Raw genomic sequence first — 18,056 nt, forward strand, 5'->3', positions numbered from 1 at the left:
AGACAGACAGACAGACAGACAGACAGACAGACAGACAGACAGACAGACAGACAGACAGACAGACAGACGTATACGGGCATTATAATATAGGTTTGTTACTAATCCTTTTTTACCAACTGGCATTGATTCTAATAATTATTAATTATAAGAATTTCATAAAAATTTAGGTTTTTTTCGAGTAAGAGCTAATATTTAAGGTTCTGGTAAGAACGGGACTAAAAAAATGGCAAGCAGGTGTTTAATAGATAAAAAACGCAGTGTGTGTCATATCAAACTCAAATTTTGTTTATTTTTTTATTTTATTTTACGAATTTACGTCGTAAATTCGTAAAATAAAATTCGTCCGTCCGTCCGTCTGCGCAGGTAGTGAGACGCATGCAATGCGGTATAAAAAGGACGGGCGAACCATTGGATTTTTCCACGGGCTAACGACTAGTTTTCCAAAATTATCTAACCCCATGTTTATTAAGACCCTCCTCCACCCTGTTTATATGTATGTGCAAAGTACATGGTGGAAAACAAGCTCATGTAGCTAATACCATCTGTGGGGTGGGACGTAAGCTCCTAAAATTGCGCCTGAATGGGGTTAAATTATCCGGTTAGTTTTTTTTTGTTTTTTTTCAAGTGACACAATAAGGATAATATAAGTATTTAAACTCACATTATACAATTTTTGTGGTTTTCAGATATGATACTTAGTATGTAGATATGTGTCCGCATGTGTGTTCGGTTAGTTGTGTTTTTGAAATAAAGTATATTGAGTTCACACGTGTTGTTAGTTTGTACGTATTAAACTCTTATGTTTTTACAATTTGTGATTTTAGAATTGAGATAGTAATTTGCCTTAATAAGGCAGATTGAAGCTACCCTTTAAATTTCTATTAAAGCCATATAATATTTGTTGATTATTAAACACAATATTGTACACGTATAGTAACCCGCTTTAGCCTCTCAGAAGAAGTGTTGACATAAACAAAAAATGTATGGCTACGTTTAAGTTTTATTCTATTTTAAAATACCTAATAAAAGTTATGGAAGGTACAGAATCCGCTTCACACGGATCATAATATGCTTAAAATACTCCGGGTTAAAAGCATTTATAAATCGAGCTATATTTTTAAAAACGTTAATAAATCTTTTATTAATATGCATTTGAAAAACTGAACAAATGTCACTCGTTATTCAGCTTATTCAACACGATTGTTTTTATCGCAATTTTAAAACAAGAATAGAAAGGAGATACATTAGCATGCAATGTAGAGTTGGCCTAATGTTGTTTTGCCAGACCTCCACATAGTAACATCTTTGACTATTTCATTTAAAAAAACGCAGAGGCAGATACACAAGTATTCAACTACCTCTTGCTGCTTCACTTGGAGAAAAGAAGATGAAGCTCGGATTGTTTGAAATTGCAGTTGCTGCATTTCAAATACTTTTTGTAAGGGGTGGTTATTATACTCAGGATGATGAATTACCTGATGGGGGTGTAACAAAGTATTTGAAAAGAGAAACTAAAATAAGCTGTGTGTTAAAATGCGAAATAGATGAGGATTGTGACAACATCATGTTCAAGTTACAAAATAAAGAGATGATGAATGGAGAGTGTTGGTTTGTGAAAGACAATGCAACTGATACAGCTGAAGACAAACAGGAATTGAAAAAGGACAAAGCAATTGAAGGCTATAAGAAGGTGATTTAACGTGTTTATTTTCTTCCTTTTTCTCTTTTTCTTCCATGCTAATCTTCCTTCGGCTATTTTATCATGTGTTTACATGTTTTACTTTTTTAAATGCAGTAATAGAAAAAAAATGAAATTTGTAGAATACGGTAGACTCCTTTGACGCATGTTCAATATATTTGAAATATCTCCTTTACATGACACTTTTTCATAAAGAAAAATTTAAACATTATAAAACAATAAAAAATTCTCTACGAGTAAGAAAGAAGAAATATTCGTAGAAGAAAATTGCAACGAAGAACTTACCTCAATCAATTTTTGTTTTCATTTCACTCTCTTATTGAGGTCTATAATTTCTTACTAAATTTTTTCAAAAAAATCTTCACAAGTTATAATGCATTTTGCTCTAAAACACTGCAAAAAAATGTTGAATCTTTCGTCGATGACTCAATTATTATTCAATTTTCGAAATCAAAAAAAGCAAGACTTTTTAAATAAACTGACATTTAAAAAAATATTGATTACCCAGTCTTAGACAAAATGAAGGGTAGTTATCAACGTAAACATGCAGTGTATGACTGAACTTCTTGTTTTAAGAAAAGACGGTTGAAACAATTTAAGGTGTGGCGTTGGGTTTTTACTTAATGAATAATTAATGATCAAAACATTTTCAGTTTAAAATTTAAGTAATTTAAAAAATTGATAACGTAAAAGAAGGATTCAAAACGTACAATAAAAAAGAATGATAGAAAAATTAAATGTTAACAGAACAGCATGATAATGATAAATCTTTCTAAACTGCCGTTTTCAAAATATGCTTTAAATCAATGCCATGGGCACATAACGTTATTATAAAGTTATTTTTAAGTGTTTTTTTTTTTTGGTTGCTTCGTTCGGAACCAAAAAATGACGTTTATTTAAACGATTCTTTAGCAACGTTTTCCACACAAACCTAAATTAAACGTTTCTAAAACGGTATGAAAATAAGGTTCTTTAAATACCGCTTAAATGACGTATTTTTAACGTTATTAGTGTGACGTTATTAAAACATTACACGAATAAACGTTTTCGTAAGTAGTAGTAGTAGTGTGTATTTTTTTCGTCAAAGAGAGTTACAAGTTCGTTTATATATACAAGTTCGTATCGTTTAAAAGTAAATAGAAAATATATACATACATCAGCTAGTAAAATAAAAATCTCAAACCATACGATGGAGTTTAAAAGACTGACTGGAGCTTGCAGAAAGCAATTTTGCCTTATCACCAAGCCCCCCCTTAAGTTTCATTAGAGTAGAGAGTTATTATTCCTTGTTGTTGTTTAAAAGAAAGTAACTTCGTTTTCAAATTTCGCAATAAAATTTTTCACACACTGCTTAAAAACACATAATGATGTTAACTTTTTTAAATCTTCTTTTCTAACGTTATTAAGACAAACATAAATTTAACGTTTAATAAACGTTGAGAAAAAAACGTTTTTTACACGCCATTAAATGACGTATTTTTAACGTTATTAGTGTGACGTTATTAAAACGTTACACGATTAAACGTTTTTGTAACGTTTCTTTTCTAACGTTATTAAGACAAACATAAATTTAACGTTTAATAAACGTTGAGAAAAAAAAAACGTTTTTTACACGCCATTAAATGACGTATTTTTAACGTTATTAGTGTGACGTTATTAAAACGTTACACGATTAAACGTTTTTGTAACGTTTCTTTTCTAACCTTATTAAGACAAACATAAATTTAACGTTTAATAAACGTTGAGAAAAAAAAAACGTTTTTTACACGCTATTAAATGACGTATTTTTAACGTTATTAGTGTGACGTTAAGAAAGCGGTATAAAAATAAACGTTTATCTAACATCTGTTTTGTAACGTCATTTACACTAACCCAAATTAAACGTTCTTAAAAAAACGTTTTTTAAAAGTCACTGTCACGTATTTCTAACGTTATTAGTGTGACTTTATAAAAATGGTATACGATTAGACCTTTTTGTAACATTTCTTTTGTAACGTTTTTTTAAGAATTATCTTAAAGAACCCGAAAGTTACGTTTTTAAATAACGATACTACAAAAGCGTCGTTTGCATAGTAGTGTCAAAAAAGTGCTAAAGAAGTGCCCCCAGGGAGTAACATATTCAAGAAAACACACGTAGTGCGGTAGCTTATTGTTTTAGTGCGAGCAACTTATCTCGTTGTCCCAATCACATCGTTTCCAGAACTCTGTCTCTTTTACTTGTGCCTTGGTAGTCAAAAGAGAAAAGGAATCCGGGGACGAGGTTAAAGACCATCAGCTGAATTTTGATGAATTGGTTTTCATGTCAGTGTTGTAATGAACTGCATGCTTAGCCTGTCGTACAAAGTAAGTTTTTTTGAAATTTATGACTCGGCTTTCATGTCAGTCTTGTAATAACCTGCATGTTTTGCCTATCACACAAATTGTTTCCTTATTTTATTCTAGTTGTCGTCCTTACCAGACCGATGTGGAGAAGGTGGATGAAAAAGCAACAGGTGATAGAAACCTCAAAGGAGAAAAAAAATTATTTATTATAATTTATTAAGTAGATATACAATAGGTAAACATAGGTTATTGAGATTTATTAACCCGAGGTGATTTATATTCAACGATACGTCACAAGCATTGAATAATACGGGTGGAATACGATTATTTATTCAATGGCTGTTTTTGCTTACGGGTATATAATAATAATATTTAATTAATACTGATAGTTTGATGTGTTCTATAATAACTAACGCCGTTTGTATTTCACCGATTTTAGTTTTAATAAATTCATATATTTATATTCTGTTTTTTTTTAACTTCCTTTCCTGCGAAATTCACTTAATGACGTTGGAGGTAACTTAAACGTTCCAAATGGAACGTTATTTGAACGCCCTGAAAAAAGTTGTTATTGAATGTGCAAACGGTACGTTATTTGACCGTTAATTGAACGAAATGACGTCTTTTGAACGTTAAAAAAACGCTCTTGTGCCCACTGATGTTACGAAAAAATACATTTTTTTTATCCACCAAAATATTGCTTTCATTAAATTTCTTTTGAAATTTGTAGGAAACTTAGCATAGAAATTTTATCTGCAAAAGAAAAAATATAAAAAATTTACTTAAAGGGTCTACCGTATCCTTTAACGAAGTCTACCTGCTTGTTAAGGAGCTAATCCTTCAACATCTAATCGTGATAGATTAAATTTGCCTTAAGTTGTAACTAAAACTTAACCAGAATATTTACACGCAATTAAAATTTTGTTCATGCGGCTTTGACTCTTTTTTAGCTGTCCAAACAGCAGCATTATTTACTCAACATTTTATGCATGTATTGACGTTTTACTGTTTCCCCAAAATATGTTCTTTAACACGTATAAAAATTATCTTCACTTATTATATAAATTGCGAAGTCAGCAAAAATTTTCGGTGATGTAGATGTATAACTTCACTAAAACGTCGCATTGAACCTATATTCGGCAGAATTAATTAATTATTAAACAATGTAATTAAAGCTCGGTTCCCACTACTGTGGTTTAAGTGTGTTTTAAGTGTGTTTTAAGTGTGTTTTAAGTGTGTTTTAAGTGTGTTTTAAGTGTGTTTTAAGTGTGTTTTAAAGTTAAACCATAATGTGAACGTGTTCGTGTTTTAAAATTTTCGGCATAAAACCTGTTTTAACCACAGATAATATTAAACCTTAGATCAAATTTTTTTGATATTGTGGTTTAAAGTTCAAAGGTGCCAACAAATGCCGAAGGAGTTTTCAATGATTTTAGGGCACATTTTGGCCATTTTCACGTTAAGACAGAAAAGGGAATAAAAAATGGCAGAAAAAAAACTTAGTTTGGTACAGGAAGAGAATCTTAGCGTACTTATTCGCCAATATCCAGTGATAAATCACACAAAGTCTACAAAGAGAGAAACGCTACATGTTTTTGCTTTTAAAACATAGTGGGAATGCTCAGCTTTTATTTTAATTTTTAAAACACATTTAAAACCTTTTAGGTTTTATATTTAAACCCAAGTTAAACCACAGTGGGAATCAAGCTTTAAAGTGTTGAAAATCAATAGGTGAAAGATAATAGTATGCAATAAAATCGTGATATAATAGACAAAAGAAAATAATAATGTAAGCGATTATGTGAATTTTTTTTCCGAATATGAAAGTGTTACTGCCACCTCAATATCCTCACTTTAATATTTAGACACTACCCACAAAAGCCGTCACAGATACGACCAAAGGATTGTGCAAAGGTGAAAATCTGAGTTATTTTGAGCTGATTTCTTTCAAGTCTGTGTAAATTACTCAGCTAGGCTGCATATTAATTAAAATTTATTTTTATTTTTTTAAGGACAGTTGCATAGCAATTTTCGTCAGAATTTAGAAATAAAAATCACAAAGGCAGCATAACTATTTTTCTTCCGACATTTTAGATCATGGCACTTTTCTTGAAATAATGCAAATATAACCTAAATAAAAAATATTGTTTATGGAGGAAGGGATCGTGCGAATTCAAATTATGAGAAATACCCTAACAGTAATTGCGCAAACTGCGGAATAAATAACCGCAAATTAGAACTCGAAAATATTGTTTTTCTTGTTTTCTTTGCCTGAAGTGAATTTAAAACTAGTTGTAAAGAAAAAATTGCGAAGGAACTAGAAATACGTAAAATTAAAAAACAAAATCTTGTTAATCTTCGTCTCTGTTTAAAATGTTCCGATTTTGTCCAGAATAGGGAAATACAAGGCAATTCCTCAATTATTAATCCTGCAATATTTTCGTTTCAATATTTTCTTTTTTATTCATTGTAAAGAGCATCTACTTTTCTTACTATTCTTGAAGCAGCAAGTATCTACATTACAATACCCGCATACGTCAGTCTGTCTGTTCAGAATTGTTCCGCAAGTAGCGAGACACACCAATTGCGCGTATACAAAGGACGAGCGAACCCGTGGGTTTGTGCAAGGGCCGACGACTAACTATTTAGCCGGTATGTCTGAAGGCATTGCAATGAGTTGTATGTTAGAAGAACTAAAATCTGTGCATTTTTTTGTTCCTTCCCTAATTTTAACTGCTAATCGCCTTGGCCTGCTTGTTTGGAACTTTAAAGGTTCATACGCTTGGAATATGTGAAAAGGCATGATGGTATACTATAGTGCCATTCGGCGAAACTAGTTTCTAGCTTTAAGATTATTTTTTTTAAAAAATAGATTAAAAATAAATTGAAAAATTTCGGTGAAATATAAAATATAAAAAGTAAACAATTAAAAAATTTAAACTATACATATAGAAAAAGTACACAAGCACAAATTAAATGAAGTCAAATAAAATGACAGTTCAGGATCAACATGTTATGGGTATTTAAAAAAATAAAAATAAATGATGAATTATTAGTAGTATGAAAACATTTCTTAGGTGAATGGATTTTATTGAAACGCAATGTCTGCTTTGGAGCACGTGAAAACGAGTTTGGAATATTTAAAATACAAAATGACGCAATAATGACTGACATAAAATTGGTACATGTTGGTGGACCTGGTCTAGCGTGCGTAGAAAACACACCGCCAACAAAGTGGGGATGTGATTACATAGGCGTTTATGGTTCGATAAATGTTGCGGCTGTCATTACAGATGACCAAAACAACCTACTTTATCCATCTATGGAAAATCATGAAGGTTACGGATTCTTTACTGTACCAGGATACGACGCCAATTCTCCCTACCTTATCTACAATGCAACAAATCACACTGTTCACAAAGGACAGGAGCTGAGATTACATTATGGTGAAGCTATCATGTCTAAAGAATACCTCTATAATAACAGCGGTGAATCATGTGCAGATATATATGCAAAATTGTGTGACGAATAATTCTTCTGTCACTGATGCTATTCTCTTCAGTCTGAACTAAATAGAGTTCTTGTTTGTTGGAAAAGTGTTACTTAAATGCGATGAGTGTTCTTCTTAAACTTTAAATGAAAGAAATTGATTTTAAAGACTTTTCACGATAAACATTTTATATAAAATTTCTATGTAGATACACCCGAGATTGAAAGAAGTTAGTTAGAGGAAAAATCACTTTTGAAACTTACAATCATATTATTTTGAAAATATTAGCAATAAAAATTTGTTAAAACTGCTGCTAATGTTTAATAAGACATTCGGGATTATCCAGCCAAACTTTTCACGACGCTCGGCTGAGTCTCCAAGCCTTATGTTCCGGTTCGGTTCCAGCAGTGGTTATTTTGTTGTTTTATATTTGTGTGTTTTTATTTATTTAATAGTACATATTTCTACTAGAGATATAATGTACAATAGTTGCACGAGGTTATAAGATATATTCCTAAGAATTCAGCAGTTTCTTTATATGAGACTTTAAAAACACTTTATTTAACCATTAAATCCATTTGTGGAGTATTTAAAACAAAGGCATTTTTAACTGTGTATTATTTAACACTGTCAACAATATAGTGTTAAATTTAAAAACAGTATACTTTTGGAGTCCTTGTAGTTATTTTGTTTTTATCGTTTAAACATTTCCACCACTATTTTTCAAAACTTCGCAGGGATCAAATTTCGTGAATAGGCTCATCCATCCGCGAATTTTTTGGTTTAGTTTCTTGTCACAATAAACACTTAAGTATTGTAAAGACTTTAATTTAACTTATACAATCCATAATTTCTTTTCACATTTTCCTGACAAACACAAAACACAACTACTGAAATTTGTCGTGAATACTTCACGAGTAATGCAAGTAAAGTTTACAGCGAGAATGTTGGCATGAGCTCATTGCACAGAAATGATTACTTTTATTGAATCGCCACCTACTCCAGAATAACAACCGCCGTACTTTGTTATAGCCGAAATAGAGGTTATTATGCTTTTTTTCGTCTGGGACAATTGGTACTAAATGACGACGTAAGCAATTACTAAAATACTTTCCTATTTAACAGTGTTTAGACAGAATAATAAATACTGAACTATCGTTGACTGTTGCGTCATTCTTTATTTCCAAGGCTTTTTGTGGGAGATATTACATGTTTTTAAATTGATTAGGTAGTTCTTTTGGTTTCGTCAAGGTTGACATAATATATAAAAAAGAGTAAACAATTGTTAAGTACGTCCTATACATATAAAGTTACCGATGACAGCTTGTTGCGAGAGAGAAAGAATAGCATTGAACTGTTGAATATAAATTAGACGCGCTTCCAACGGAGCGTGTATAATCCGAAAAGAAACTTCGTTTCCCGACATCTTCGAAATCGGGACACATCGCTTCTTTTTACATCTTTCTGACAAACACAGAAAACAACTACCTTTTTGGTTGGCCGGCTGAAATCCGAGAAGTATATAATTTTCTAGCCGCTTGGTATGAAATAGGATGGTGACCTAGCATGTTATGACCCTCTTCAGTTTTTGCAAGGCAACATATCAAAAATTACTCGAATGGATCTTTAAGGTTCGTCAATGCTAAGTATTTTCTTAGCCAAAATGCTGGACATGTAGCAGAATCGCTTTTAGTTGGTGTGTTTTTGATGTTTCTAAAAGTATTTTGAATAAGTCGGCCTTCTCGTTTATATTTTTTATCTTCAAGTTTAATAGTTCGCTAATTCTAAAAAGCCCTGCAAACCCTAAAATAGCAATCAAAAGAAATTTTAAATGAATTAAGTTTTGCGAAGTGCAATATATTTCGACTAGATCGTTTCAAATCTCGATGGTATAAGGCTCTTTTCTGTAGCTGTTTTTGGATTGGACAAGACGTTTGGCTCCTGTAAACACGAGTTTAACCATTGTAGCATCGGTTGGAGGAAAACATTGCCTGGATATGTCCCAAGCGGATTCTAAATAAAACGTTAGTTATGCTATTGGTAGACTGGTTTGATAATATTAATTTCTTAAAGTAAATGCATATAGAAAATGGATCTGCCGGAGAGTATGGAACCTCGTAATAGTTTTTAAGAAATAAGATAAGAAAACAATGTCTTGTCTTAGGATACTATTTTGAATAGAGTTTAACTTTTTCTTATTCTTTTCTTACAAATCTACCCATTGGATAAAGCCCACCTTTATTTTTCAAATGCTCTGTTGGAAAAAGCTGCGTCGAAAAGTTGTGGCAATAAACATGCTTTTTGTCTTAGGATACTATTTTGAATAGAGTTTAACTTTTTCTTATCCCGAGGTCCAAGATGTGATCTCCTTCTCCAGTCAAGTTGCTCATTTTCTAACCAAGGCGGCTCTTTTCTAGCCAAGGCGGCTCTTTTTCTAGCCAAGGCAGCTCTTTCCCTAGCCAAGGTGGCTCATTCTGTAGCCAGTAAGGGCTCTTCACTCGACAAGGTGGCTTTTTAATTCGCCATGGTGACTCTAATGCTAGCCAAGTCGTAATTTTTTCTGGCCAAGACGGCCCTTTCACTAGACAAGACGGCTTAATCGTAATTGTTTATAATTAGTTGATTTTGTTCAAAATATGTAAATTAATTAAAAACAAAAGAAGTAATAGGTTAACCCAAATTTTCTTGTTTCTTTTTTGACTGAAGTATCTAATAACAACGTACACAACTTAGTAATTAACAAGATGGCTGAAGAGCTACGAAGCTGTGGAACCAATGTTATCACGAAGCTGGTTTTTTTTGTTACTCTAGGATATGCGAATCCTATTTCCAATCATCAACGTATCGGAAGTCAATTAAAAAACTCATGCCTCGATTGCGTAGCATTTGCAACAGGTGATGCTAGACTAATTACTAAAAATCGTTTTTTATTACTTTTCACAAACTCAAGACTGAAATATAATGAAATAAAATGTTACATCATTTTTTGATTAAAAAAGTTTTCTAATAAAATTTGTACTAGTAAAAGCATGTTTAGATAAAACAAAATCCCTGCCTAAGAGCTATAGTTTATGTCAATAAAGTATATACATCATTGACAAAACACGTTAAAGTATGGAAGATCAGAAATTCATTTAAGCAACAAAAGGTGAGCATTGCAATTTAGGTTGATCACTTAGTCCAGTTAAACCATTTCGCACAACCAGTGTGGAGTGCTTCCAGTAAAACTCTTACAGAGGTCTGTTATAACAAAAACTGTCAGACGACATATTTCATTTTACTTCATCTGTTTCCCTATAAAGGTTGCAAAACTAATGTTAAACAATGACCGGTCACACAGTCAACACAATAAACCATATTGACCACCAGGATACAGGTATGTGTGTTACACATCCAATGAGAAGGACCTTTAGAAATATAAACATAACATGACAAATTATTACTTCTCTCGGTTAAGCGCACAAGATTGAATATATATATACTGTATCAGAAAAGACAAGCTATTAAGCTTGCACTGTTAATACTTTATTTATAGCATGACTAATAAAGAATGAGCTTTTGGTGTTTTTTTACAGCGAAAAGATTAAATAGGCTGCCAAAATTGTAGAACCCCACCTGTTTAGTCACCTAACAGAAAGCTCAATAATAATATAGGTGTATCCAAATTGTAATTTTGTGCCAGGGACGCCCGAATAAAGGGATGACAAGGAGATATATCATGGGCGAAAATCTAAAAAGGATAATTAGCCATTACAGGGTAATTATACGGTACAGTAAAATTACCTGCAGAGATCTTATTTGCTTAAATTACCACACTTCAAAATCAACCTTCAGATCTGCCATAACATGTTATGCTTCAGTAAAAAAAAGCAACTGCGCATGAAAGTATTCATTTTTAAAATATTACCGGCTAATTAACCGTATAAATGCGAATTTTACTAGAACTGCATGGCTTCAGCTTTATCATAACAAATATGACGGCTTTTACTGTATAATTAGCCGTGTATATAGTGTATATATAATTAGCTGATTTAATTTATGAATGCTCTTCAAACGACAACGCTGACTTTATGGATAAACATTGAAAAGAAGTAGGCAGGGGTGAAAAACATGAAAAGAAGGCATACTCTACAATATCGACATATTAAGACGGTTTCCATAGAAAAAAACTATATCACAGAGGATTGTCTTTTCTGAGGATACTTGATGAGGATATCATAGTATGTGACGGTGCGACAAAATTAAGTCAAAAATTTTAGTGATTGGTTGTCATGGTTACTCGTTGCTAGGAGAAGTATAGGCAAAATATGAAATTTTGCTGCTCGACGCCTAAACAAATTACTGAATAACATGCGTTATTTCAAGCGCCTTTTTGGCCGTTTTTGTTCCTCAAGGGACACGTGTAGGATTCAGTGAAGCGCATTCTCGCAAGGCTGACTTGTCTTCCAGAGAACTGATGCGGTATTTTTTGGACGACAGGAGAGCCAAAACAGGGCAAAACAGACAATATCTCGACAAAATAACTAAAAGACAAAACTTCGATTTAAAAATCGGTTTCATTTAATCACTGGGTGGTACTAATGTCTGCATCCACAGAAGAAATTGTAAAGCGTGGGTGATTCGATCTTGAAAATTCTTGTTTCGCGTGGACTCCGAACTTAAACGGTAAAAGACTTGTTTAAAGATTATTTTATGGACATTCTTGACTTGTGGATCGACTAAAGGTGTACGCCAGCACTATTTCGACCTGAGAAGCACAAAATACCGAAGTCCGTACGTGGAAACTCTGACGAGTTCACTTCGGAGGGTGCGTCGTTAAGACAGCTTTCTGAATGCTTGTGGAACACCACATTTAATATTCAGAACTGTCATATATTGTCTTAGGAGGCCCTAAAGTATCATCTAGCTATTGCAGGGAATTAAACATCGACGGAGGGGCAAGAAAGCTGTTTAAAAATGCGAAAATGGTTGCTATGGGCGTTGCTATGCACTTATATTTGGGGTTGGTTGGAAAAAGTGGCAGAATGCGCAATAAAAACCTAAATTTGACATAAGCACTACTTGCCACGTTATTCTAAGATGAATTTGCTGTCAGAAAACAGCTAAATGACAATTCTTGAAATTTTTTTTCTAGGGGAACCACCTTAAGGAAAATTGTGGAAATTTAAGCAAAAAAAGATCTCGACCGTATCATAGCCGTATAAGTGTCGACTAACTATCATGTTACAGGCTAATTATCAGTTCTCCCTGGCTGTTAACTTTCTTCTTCCTTATAGTCTGCATTTTATTATATGTCGATTTTTCCGATTTTATACACAAGCTTGGAAATCCCGTCAAAACGTAAACATTGAAACCCGTTTATACCACTAAGATAAAATATTTTTTATGTTGCTGTGAAGCTAACACATTAAATTATGATGTGGGGAAAGATACAGCTTCTAGTTTCTGCTGAAAATTCGCACAAATTCCTGATCTTCTGGGATGTTAGGGAAGATATGCGTATCTCGGACGCGGTTAGTAAAATTGACGTTTAATTGGCCATTTTAAAAGTTGTATAGCTCAGGTTTGGAAAAGATTCTGCAAATTTAGCTATGATACTCTCCTTTTTGATTGGGTGTCCCTACTATCCAGTGGAGGATTCGAAGTATTGTATGTAGAGAAAAGATGTTGTCTGGGTAAAGGGATGACCTCAGAAACAAGGGCTTCATCCGACGCACAGGCCTTGTTTCTTATACCGCTTTCTGCTCGGATAGTGAATTTGATCCATGTATAATCAAAACCACCCTATCTGGCGTAAGCGGTCGGTCATTATGAAGGGTCTGTTTATAATTAACGAAAAGGCTACCTCTATATAATTCTTTCTCGATTTGCTTGTTGGCCATGCTCAACAGATTTGGTAAGTGATCGATAACAAACCACGTGCGATTATTAGCGAGGTGAAAAAGGAAAGGGAAAAAATATGCTGTCTGGTTGCTAAAGAAAATTAAGTCACGTGATTTTATGGGTAATTATATTGGTAGGTGAAAGGCACCTGTAATGGTGAAATTTTAATTGGTTGAGAGCATCACTGCGCCTCGGGTAGGTGACATAATGTACAGTTGGTGATGGGCGATTGTAAAACAACGCAGAGGGGCCGTGCTGGAGACGTGGAACACGCGCACCTAGGGGTAATCTGGATGAATAGAAAACTTTCGAACGAGCTAGCGTCTATGTACAGTGAAATCAGTCGATGAAGTGTGCACAAGGGTAGAGCCTTGACTATAAAGGGGTAAAGGAAATGGTGAAGGTACTCATACACCCTTTTCTCTCGTTTATACGGACTCTCGAAACACGGGTACACTGCAGAGCTGGCTGCACATGGGGCTGTTGAGCTACGGCGCGAGTAAAGTCTGTGTAAAATATGTATTACGCATTACATGTTAATTTACAAATAGAATAATATCCATTTTAATAGATCCGTACCACGTGGTAGTGGTGATTGTTTGTTATACATTCTATATAATAAGTATACAATAAAAAATTTCACTGTCAAAAACGGATTCCTGAATAGTTGAAATAGAAAGGATCTAACAACTACAAATCTTTTATAAAATATTTGAAATATTTACCGTTTGTTGTTAACATTGACCAGAAATAGGAAGATTGCCACAAGGGAATAAAGCAAACGCCTTTTGCTTTGTTATCTTTATGAATCAAAATTTCTCCAATTAACGAAACAGGGGGCAAGATCAATTAAATTGATGCGCCCGATTGAAAGTAAACGCATTAACACTAAAAAAACCGATACAACGAAACTTGGAGTTAATTCTCTTAAATTTAAATTCTGACTGTCGGCAAATCGGTCGTATGTAAATGATCTCAATTTTGATTGCATAAATTTTAAAGTCGATCCCCCAGCTATCAGTGTCTTAGAGTTTTGAAAAGTTGTCTGCGATTAGATTAAATTCTCTCGGGATTCAAGCCAATGTTAATTTGATATTAATTTGCATGCACAAATCGTAAAGTTCTATAGAGAGCTATTGAGATCTATTGAGATCATATTGTCGAAAAACCATTGTACATTTTCGTTCTGTAGTTGTAAACCGAAAGATTGAACAATGAATTTTACAGCTAAAACTTCGGGAGATGTTGGGCAAGTCGCAGATTCTTGGGGTGAGAATCTTTCGGCTGCTAATAAATTCTACAAATTTTGTACCACATATCCACCATACTCTGCATCGCTAGCTTCTGAGTAGACAAATTTTGATTACATGTTTTGATTCGATAACGGTTCAAATTGATAACGCTTCAAATCTTGATTGTTGAAAATGGGTGGTCCCATGTATTACATGCATCAATGAAAGCATACATTTGACGTGTAAACATTCGAGTTAGTGGTCTGATGGCTATCTAAACTTTAGAAACCTCTGTAGCTGAAGAGATATTTCTTTTATATAAATTTTGAAGTAACATAAACAAAGTTTCGATTTTTTCTTGAGATACAGAAAACTCTGTGGTGGTTATATTAAAGCCAAGCTATAAATCGCCTGTTTTGGAATAAAGCTCGATTTCTTTAAGTTGATTGTTAGTTCAGCTTTTCTTAAATCGTTCTTCACAAAATCCGCGTGTAGTTTTACCAGGTAGAAACTTTTTGCTGACTGAATTCCGTCATCTAAGTACATATATTCTTTATGCCCTGTTTCCTCCATTTTTTTGTGATAGAGGTTTGATAAGTTTAATGAAAGCGTAGGAGCAGCTAAGTTAAAAGGTAAAACTTTAAATTGAAAAAATCTTGTTGTGCCAGCCTCATATGTCCATGCAAATCCCAAGTTTTCTTTTGTCTTCGTCATAAATAGAAACATGGTGACAATTAGTAAAGTAGTATTCTCTTTCCAGATGGTGTCTAGCAATTTTAAATCCTCATATTTAAACTTTGGAAAATTTAGATATTCGTTGACATGCCTCAAATCTATGACTAATCTCCACTTTTGTCCTTCAGCAACTATCAAAGGATTGCAGCAAAATTGCATGCTTTAACCTCTTCTATGCAACCTTGATGGAAAAGCTTGTTTAGGCTGGTCTCGACGAAATGGCTGTGTCTTAGACTAGACGCGTTGTTTTTCGCGCAGAAAAAAGGGATTTGTCTTGAAGAAAAAAGTATTCTATATCCATGTTTAACCATGCCTAAAGCGAAAGGCGATGCTTCGAGGTCGCTTCGCCAGAATTCGTAACTTTTCGATAGCTTTTCGATAGTTTTGCGACAACGCTTTCTGTAGCCTCCTGTTCTCCCACTTAATCCCTAATATGAAAGGCGACTTGCTCGTTTTAGATTATATATGTCTAAATTTCACCGCATATGTAAGCCACAAAAACTACAAAAACATATAAAGTATTAGTTAACTTTTATATGTCTTGGTTAAAGAAGCTGGATGTCTGAAGGAACTTGAACTGCTTGGGTTTCTGTTGAATTGGTATTGCAAATATAAATGTCCTGTCTCACCACAACCCCAACAACTTTGCTCAGAATAACCTTTGTACTTTCACTTAAATTGATGATACGCATTGGTCTCATCAAAGCTTTTCTTATCACTTCTGGATTTCTTTCTCTTTTCCATTTTCGCGTTGGCTGATCTAATTGCCCTGTTTATCCCTATCTCGACGTGCGAGTTTGAGGCCATATCGTCGCTTAGTAATATTTAACTGTAGCCCAATTTTCTCTATCAGCCAGTCTAATCAGTTTAACACGTTTGCCTATCAACTTTTCAAATTTATCCAGGTTTTCTTTAGTTAATTCGAGGTTCCTGGTTTCTGTTTCCTGATCTTAATTAGGGGAAAATTAAGTTGCCGACAAAACTCGAATTGTTATCTGTTGCCTTTACTTTTTAAATCCACAGCACGAGTCTTCAGTTCGATGTCATCGTGGAGGGCTTCGTTGTCTTTCCTCTGTTTGTCGAAGAAGTCGCTGGCAATCTTCTCAGCTACTTTGGAAACAGCCGTCAGTGTTTGTTCTTGATATTTTGAGAGGGCATTGTATGCTTTGAATCTTGTCCTTAATATCTTCCATGTCGATTCCAGTTAACGAGAATAACTTATTGCGAGAGAGAACGAACAGTATTAAACTGTTAAATATATATATATTAGACGCGCTTCAAATAGCGCATACGCGCTTGTAATTATTGAATTTCCGCGCCCGAAGGCGTAGGAAATTCTTTAAAACCGTCGTTTTTTTCTTCTGGAGCATTTTTTGAGAAAATATCGACCCTGGGATTTCACGTTGACGGACACAGATGTAAACTTCGTACCCAAGCTCCTTAACCCTATTCGGTCCGGGGTTTGTCGAACATATTATGACCGGGGGGGGGGGCGCATTCCGCACCCCCTCAATAAGTTTTCATAGGATTGTTCAAATTAAATCAAACTTGGCACACTTATAGTACGTCAAAAAGGAACAAAATGGCGGTAATAAATTTTTGCTTGCGTCAGCACATTTTTTGTGACGTCATCAGAAGCTTGAAAATTGTTAAAAATGCCACTATCTGCTTAAAATATAATTACTTTTGTTCTAGAGTGAATTTTTACATTCTGTTTGAAGTTTCTGAAAGCTAAATAAATTTTTTTAACATATCTTCCGGTTTTTACATGGATCGGTTAAAAAATTGCCAAAAATTGCCCGAAAATCCGTTTTTCCCCATTTTCGGGTAAAATCCGACAAAATCGGGAAATCGGATTAGTCACGTGTCGAAATTATTCAAAATGATTCTTCTTGATGAAACAAAGTTGTGTTGCAAGTTTCAAATTCTAAGGATAATCGTAACAGGAGTTATTATATTCTTCCCATTATAAGGATTTCATAGAGATTTTAGGGGTAGTTTCGAGTAATGGCCAATATCAAAGCCTCTGAAGGGTATGGGACCTAAAAATTTAGCATGCAGGTGTCTAATAGATAAATGTTGAAACTCAGTAAGTATTATAGCCATATAGGAAAGCAATCAGGAGTTATTAAAAAGAAACCGTCAGGGGGGGGGCGGAATCCGCCCCCCCCCCCGTGGACCGAATAGGGTTAACTACTGGGAAGTTTAGTATTGACGCTTCAGGCCAAAATTGGTATTTGTTTTCGACAAAATTTGGCACAGTTAACAAAAAAAGTATGCTGAACATAATGGTGACATAATAATTTTGATTTTTGTCACCTAAATGTCATTTTAGGCCAAAATTGGTCCAAAAATTAGAACTACTTTATTTTCAACAAAATTTGAAACAGTTAACAAATAAAGTATGCTGAACATGATGGTGACATCAAAATTTTGATTTCTTCTTACCTAAATGTCATTTCAGGCCAAAATTGGTCCAAAAATTAAAACTACTTTATTTTTAACAAAATTTGGCACAGTAAACAAATAAAGTATGCTGAACATGATGGTGACATCAAAATATTGTTTTTTGCCACCTAAATGTCATTTCAGGTAAAAATTTATATAAAAATTAAAATGCTTTATTTTCGACAAAAATTGACACAGTTAATAAAAAAAGTAATTTAAAATTTTGAAAGTTAGTCAAAATTTTGAT

Source organism: Hydractinia symbiolongicarpus, chromosome 9 (assembly GCF_029227915.1).
Source record: "Hydractinia symbiolongicarpus strain clone_291-10 chromosome 9, HSymV2.1, whole genome shotgun sequence".
NCBI classification, from domain to species: Eukaryota; Metazoa; Cnidaria; class Hydrozoa; order Anthoathecata; family Hydractiniidae; genus Hydractinia; species Hydractinia symbiolongicarpus.